General features: G+C 37.3%; 1 pseudogene; it reads left to right on the top strand.

The window, feature by feature from the left end:
• Positions 1 to 7,049: 7,049 nt before the first annotated feature.
• Positions 7,050 to 7,148, top strand: LOC132297848 (small nucleolar RNA R71; annotated as a pseudogene).
• Positions 7,149 to 7,527: the final 379 nt, after the last annotated feature.

Genomic DNA, 7,527 nt, shown 5'->3' on the forward strand with positions numbered 1-7,527 from the left:
TGTGTTACTTGTAAAAGGTTTAAAACATAGCTTGCTTAATATTAGTCAACTATGTGATAAAGGTTATGATGTGCTATTCAAGTCGGATAAATGCATTGTTAAAAAAGATAAAAGTGAAGTGTTTCATGCTTTAAGAAATGGAAATGTTTATACTTTCTTTTATGTGAGTTGCATGATCAAGATGTTAAGTGCCTTGTATCTTCAAATGAAAATAGTTGGTTGTGGCATAGAAGATTAGGTCATGCTAGCATGGATCTTATTTCAAAGTTATCTAAAAACGAGTTAGTCAAAGGCCTACTAAAGACTAATTTCGCCAAAGATAAAACTTATACTGCTTGTCAAATTGGCAAGCAAGTTAAGTCATCATTCAAAAGGAAAAAGGATATAACATCATCTAGACCACTTGAACGAATTCATATGGACTTATTTGGTCCAGAGAGAATAGGTAGCCTCAGTGGCAAACTCTATGTATTTGTCATTGTTGATGATTTCTCTAGATTTACTTGGGTATTTTTCCTCTCACATAAAAATGAAACTCACACAATTTTCTCAAAGTTCTGTAGAAAGGTTGAAAATGAAAAGGAATGTAAAATTAAGACCATTTGGAGTGATAGAGGTAGAGAATTTGAAAACCATGACGTTGAAAAATTCTGTGATGAAAATGGCTACAACCATAACCTTTTGGCTCCTAAAACTCCTCAACAAAATGGAGTTGTTAAAAGAAAGAATAGGTTTCTTCAAGAAATGGCCAGAACTATGCTAAATGAACATAAATCTCCTAGATCCCTATGGCCCAAAGCCGTTAACAGCTCATGCTATGTCATTCATAGAGTTGTTATCAGAAAGTTTCTCAACAAAACTCCTTACAAACTCTGGAACAAAAAGAAGCCAAATATTGGCTATTTTAAAGTTTTCTGGTGTAAATGCTTTGTGCTTAATGATAAAGATAATCTTGGGAAATTTGAGCCTAAATTGGATAAAGGAATTTTCTTAGGATATTCCCCTCGTAGTAAAGTATTTAAAGTGTTCAACAAAAGGACACTTGTGGTTGTCGAGTCAATACATGTTGTTTTTGATGAATCTCCCTTGCCCCCTTCTAAATGTTCATTGGATGATAATGAGGACATAATAGAAATTGAAAAGAGTATTGAAAATCTTGATATAAACAATCCATCTTTTGATGATCCCTCCAAAGATGATTCTAAAGAATGTGATCCTCATAAAGTCACCCTTCCTAAGGATTGGAAGCAGGTGCTTAATCATCCAATAAATCAAATCATTGGCGATCCATCCAAAGGAGTTAGCACAAGGTCTCAAATTAGTAACTTTTGCAATTATGTAGCTTTTGTTTCCCAGCTTGAACCAAAAAATATTCTTGAAGCCGAAAATGATGAATCTTGGATCATGGCTATGCAAGAAGAACTTAACCAATTCGAAAGAAATGAAGTTTGGGAGTTGGTTCCTAGACCTAAAAATAAAACTATCATTGGCATAAAATGAGTGTTTAGGAACAAAAAGGATGAATCGGGAACAATCGTGAGAAACAAAGCTAGACTTGTTGCTCAAGGATATAACCAAGAAGAAGGAATTGACTACGATGAAACTTTTGCTCCCGTAGCAAGGCTTGAAGCCATTAGAATGCTTCTTACATTTGCTTCCCATAAAAACTTTAAGTTATATCAAAGGGATGTAAAAAGTGCATTCTTAAATGGTTTCATTGAGGAAGAAGTGCATGTGGAACAACCACCGGATTTTGAAAGTTATGATCATCCCAACCATGTTTACAAATTATCAAAAGCCTTATATGTTTTAAAACAAGCTCCAAGAGCTTGGTACGAAAGATTAAGTGGTTTTCTACTTGAAAATGATTTTACTAGGGGATAAATTGATAACACCCTCTTCACTAAAACCATTGATGGAATCATTCAAATTTATGTTGATGATATTATTTTTGGATCATCCAACAAAGAGCTTTGTGAAAAGTTTGCTTCTAGCATGCAAAACGAGTTTGAAATGAGCATGATGGGTGAACTTACATTCTTTTTAGGATTGCAAATCAAACAAACACTTGATGGCATTTTTATTTGTCAATCCAAGTATGTCAAGGATTTGCTAAAGAAATTTGGCTTGGAGGAAGTCAAACATGCTAAAACTCCTACGAGCCCTACCTTGAAACTTGACAAAGATAAGAAAGGTAAAAATGTGGATATCAAAAAGTATAGAGGCATGATTGGTAGTCTTTTATATTTAACTACAAGTAGACCGGACATAATGTTTAGCGTATGCTTATGTGCTAGATTCCAATCTTGTCCTAAAAAGTCGCATCTATGTGCCGTTAAAAGAATTTTTTGTTATTTATGTGGCTCTATCAACTTAGGTTTATGGTTTCCTTGTTATACTTCCTTTGATCTCATTAGTTATTCGGATGCCGAATTTGCCGGGTGCAAAATTGACAAAAAAAGCACTAGTGGCACTTGTCATTTTCTTGGTCATTCACTTGTCTCATGGTCATGCAAGAAGCAGAACTCCGTTGCCTTATCTACGGCAGAAGCCGAATATATCACTGCTGGAAGCAGCTGTGCTCAAGCTCTTTACATCAAGCAGTAACTTGAAGATTATGGTATTTTCTTAGATCATATTCCAATAAAGTGCGACAATACTAGCGCAATTTGCATTTCCAAGAATCCCATTCAACATTCACGAACCAAGCATATAGAAATCCGTTATCATTTTCTTAGAGATCATGTCACAAAAGGAGACATTGAACTAGTCTTTGTCAATTCCGAAAAACAATGGGCCGATATATTTACCAAACTGCTTCAAGAAGATAGCTTTCTTGCAATTCAAAGAGAACTGGGAATGACAAATTGTTCCAAAATTTGATCTCTCTGTGGTAGGTCATCTAACCGGTTACACAATTCCTCCTAACCGGTAAGATGAGTTGAGTCCTGTATCTTTACCTGCAAACTCACTATTCATTTAACCGTTTACCAAAACCCATTCTAACCGGTATAACAAATGAAGTCCAGTGGCATAATTTTTTACATCCCTTTTTCTAACTGGTTGCTAAACCAAGTCTAACCAGTTACATGATCCTATAAACCCCTTTTAATCGTTTAGATAAAGCAATATAACCGGTTATATCAGATCTAGATCTGAACTAATCGATCAGATCCTACCATCTAACCAGTTACATGTATTCAAACATCAAAACTCCTAACTCATCTAAATGGTTACATTAAGGTTTCTAACTGGTTACTTTAGATCTAGATCTAAAGTACTCGAATACTTCTCACCTCCTAACCGATTAGGTATTCTTCCACTATAAAAACCGTCAGTCACTTTCAAGTATTCTAATCAAACACAACCTCTCTTCTACTCGAACACTCAATCATCTTCTTCCTCAAGTCACGATCCAATCACCATGGTTAGGGTTCGAGGTGGTGGTCTTTATCCTAAAAACACCCCAATCCGAGGTGGTCACAGTGGTCGTAGCTCCGACAGAGGCACTTCTCAATCCTCTACCTCCTTTTTCATCGAGGAACTCTCTTCAGGAGAAGAATACAATCCCTCCTCTTCAGCGACACAACAAAGAAAATGAAAAAGGGTTGAATCACAGGAAGGGCCATCTCAGGATGATGCCCCAGTCCTTCTTGCGTCCTATCTCACCGCGGAAATGAAACTACTATTCAATACTCGATTTCGCAATAGAGGAGTAGCTCAAGGTTGAATCTTTGAAGCGAAGTTTTGCATTCTAGAAAACCTATCATTTTATGAGAAATTCCAAGCTATGGGTTGGGATTCCTTCATTGGGATCGAGGAAACCTACTACCCCACCCTCATTCAAGTCTTCTACACTCACCTCACTCTCCGAAATGGGTATCTTCACTCCAATGTCAAATGAGTGAACATATTCAACTACAAAACCCTCAATTCAATCTTGGGGCTTGAAAACAAAAGAAAGAAAATCTATGCCCACAGATCTGAGATTGAGGTTGACTGGTACAGTAAGATGATGGTAGTGATGCATCTCACTCAGAATTTTTTTCTCACAAAGGTATTTCCCCTCACCAGCACTGACTTCACAGTTGAAGCACGTCTCATCCACAATGCCCTATTCTACTGTGTCATTCCTCGAGGCAGCGGTAGAACCCATGTCTATCATCTTGATTTGTTCTTGATATGGTGCATCACGATGGGCATAAAGCTCAATCTAGGGTACATTATTTTTCAGCACATTCTGCAGTTTTTTGCTGACCCGGATGACACCTCTTCCACTCTTGGCAAAACTACCAAAGTTGCTACCTTGCCCTATGGGATGTTCCTCACTCAAGTCTTTAGGCACTTCAATGTCCCTCTAGACTCGGAATTCCATAAAAAGGATCCAACTCGGGAATATAAGCTTTCATTAAAAATCCTAAAAAATATGCAGTGTCACAAAGTCAATGGAGTCTGGGAACGACTTCCTGCAGCTCCTAGACCTGAGGCTCCTGCACCGGCAGCTGCTCCTGCACCAGAATCCAACCCCTTTTAGCACAATCCATTCGACTTTGCTCATCTAGATGACTTCTTTCCTGAGGTCCCTATAGAGCCTCAGCATCAGCCTCTTGTTCCTCCTGATATCACTCAACTCCTTCATGACCAGCACGCCAAGACAATGGCAGCTATCCGAGTTCTGGGAGACCGAGTCACATCTCTTGAGACTCGAGCTGATAGTTTTGGGACATCGCTTATCTCTCGCTCCTATGATCAGTCATCCGACTTAAATGTCGTCATTCAGCGAGCTATGGAGACCTATGATCTCATTGATCGCCGGCTGGCTGTTCACAATGCCAATGCCGAAATTATGAAGGATTTCCTGAAATTGGTGGCTGAGTGTATTCAAATCATTCCTCCAGGTTTTGTGTTTCCAGAACAGGGCCATAGGACCGATGCTACACCTCCACCCCCACCCCCATCTCGTAAGGGTCATGAACCTCCTGTAGAGATCATTGATTGATGTGGTTGACTTTAGATTAATTTTTGCTGCTTTATGCCACCTACCTTTTTGAGATGTCAAAGGGGGAGAATGATGTGTTAAAATTATCTTTAAATATTTTTGCAAAAACATAGTGAAGTGAATGATGTGCTTATTCTTGCAAATACTGAAATGAAATATTTTTTGCAAAAATATATCTTTCATGCATATTAAAGCTACATTTATCCTATGCACCATGACAGGGGGAGAAATCATAAAATTACATTTAAAATATGTCATATGAATATTTCCTGTATGTATGAACACATCAATGTTTTGCCATCATAAAAAAGGGGGAGATTGTTGACCCTAAAGGTCATTCAAAGACCGTCTAATGATTTTGATGATTACAAAACATTAATAAGTGTTCTCGAACTAATGTTTATATTGAGCATGCAGAGAAAATGAATTAAATGTGCAAAGTAGTTTCAACCAAGCAAACAAAGACAAAAATACCATTTCGAGAGAAAACAAGATTCACCTCAAGCATAAAGCATTGTTGATCAAATTGAAGAAAAAGGGGTAGTTAGTTTGGTGAACGACTAGGATCTTTGTCAAAGTAATTTATGAATCAGTTGGAAGCTCAAATCTACAGGCTCATGCATTTACTTCAAAAACATTTTTCAAAATCTTGCATTTAAAAGAAAAATCAAAATTTCCTAGATCTTGTAACTGGTTAGGAGACACCATGTAACCAGTTAGATGAACAAAGCAGAAAGCTCGACCTGACTTAATACATATTGTAACCGGTTAGAAAGCTGGTTCTAACCGATTAGATCAACACCCACAGAATGATGCTTCCTTTCATGATCCTTCATAACCGGTTAGGAGAACCCATGTAACCGATTACCTTCACTCAAACAGAACGAAATTTTTCTTGGCCAATCATGTAACCGGTTAGAAAGAAATATATAACCGATTATCTTCACTTGAACAGAACAACATTTTTCATTGGCCATTGATGTAACAGATTAGGAGAACATATGTAACCGATTAGCCTCACTAAAACAGAATGTCACTTTTGATGAGCAATCATGTAACCGGTTAGGAAGTTCATTGTACTCGATTAGTTGATCTTAAACTGGACAATCTCCTAGCTGATGTAACCGATTAGGAAAAATCCTGTAACCGGTTAGATGAGATCCAATCTCATTTTCTCGAGTTCTTCAAAAAAAGCTAAGACAGATCTAAAATCTTAATATTTATTTCTCTAACGGTTACTTTCACATTTAATGCTTCTTAACCTACTCCAAAAGTCATATTTGAGTAATTAATGCACTTCATCTTCCTCCTCACTCTATATAAGGACAAGCATTGAAAAAACTTGTTACGCGGTTGAGAGAACAATTTGAAAAACCACTCAAGAGCATTTACTCCAGTTCTTTTACATTCAACCATATTAAGACTTGAGCTTTATTCTGATTCATTTATTACTCTAGTCTTATGAGGTTACATCTCTATATCTATCTTGAGAGAGATTCAATCTTGTACTTTAACTACAATCTTTTCTACAAACTTGTAAGGGTTGGTGTGACCCAAAGAAGCCTAGGGGAAGGGTGTTCTCCTAGCAAGAAAGAGAAGCAAGGACTTGCTTCATGTGAAGGTTTGCTCTCCACCCTTAAGGAGAAGCTTTATTGGATTGAGAAGTCTCTAGAGGGATCTTGAACTGAGGAGTAGGAATTTCCGAACCTCGCTAAAACCTCCGTGTCACTGTTTGCAATCTCTTATCCCTATTTCTCTTACATTTATGTTTTGTATGATTTATCTACCATAATTGTTTATTGCATACTAGTTGATTGAAAGTTGAATTTGTAAACTTAAAAAATTGCCCATTGACTCTATTCACCCCCCCCCCCCCTAGAGTCAATTAGTGTCTAACATATGCATTGAATTCTCACTTATACTCTCATATAATTGCCAAACATCATTTTCATGCTTATCAAGGTTAGAACCACCCATAGATACATCAACCATACCCTTGCGAGTATCCGGCAAACTTTCAAAGAAGTATTGAACTAATTGCCACTTAGGAATGTCATGATGGGGACATTTCCTAAGAAAATCATTAAACCTTTCCCATGCCTCATGAAACATCTCCCCATCCCCTTGAGAAAATTCTCGAATTGAAGTTCTCATGGCATTGGTCTTTGAAACCGGATAGTACTTCTTCAAGAACTCTTGTTGCATTTCTGCCCAAGAAGTTATCGAAAAAGGCCTAAGATTGTTGAACCAATATTTTGCCTTGTCTTTAAGGGTAAAAGGAAAAAGTTTGAGTCTTAAGACCTCTTATGGCATGTCTGTGTATTTCACGGTGAAACATACTTCAAGAAACTCATCCAAATGCTTGTAAGGTTCTTCACTTGGAAGTCCATGATTGTTGGGAAGCATTTGAATAGTTTACAGTTTGATCTCATAGTGATGTGCTCTAAATGGGGATAATTGAATGCATGTAGGTACATTATATTCATTTGGCACATAATGATCACGCAAAGCAAGAGGAGGATTCACAA

This window comes from Cornus florida, unplaced genomic scaffold (genome assembly GCF_030987335.1).
Source record: "Cornus florida cultivar Cherokee Brave unplaced genomic scaffold, ASM3098733v1 CherokeeBrave_3.0.0_Hap2_Chr02, whole genome shotgun sequence".
NCBI classification, from domain to species: Eukaryota; Viridiplantae; Streptophyta; class Magnoliopsida; order Cornales; family Cornaceae; genus Cornus; species Cornus florida.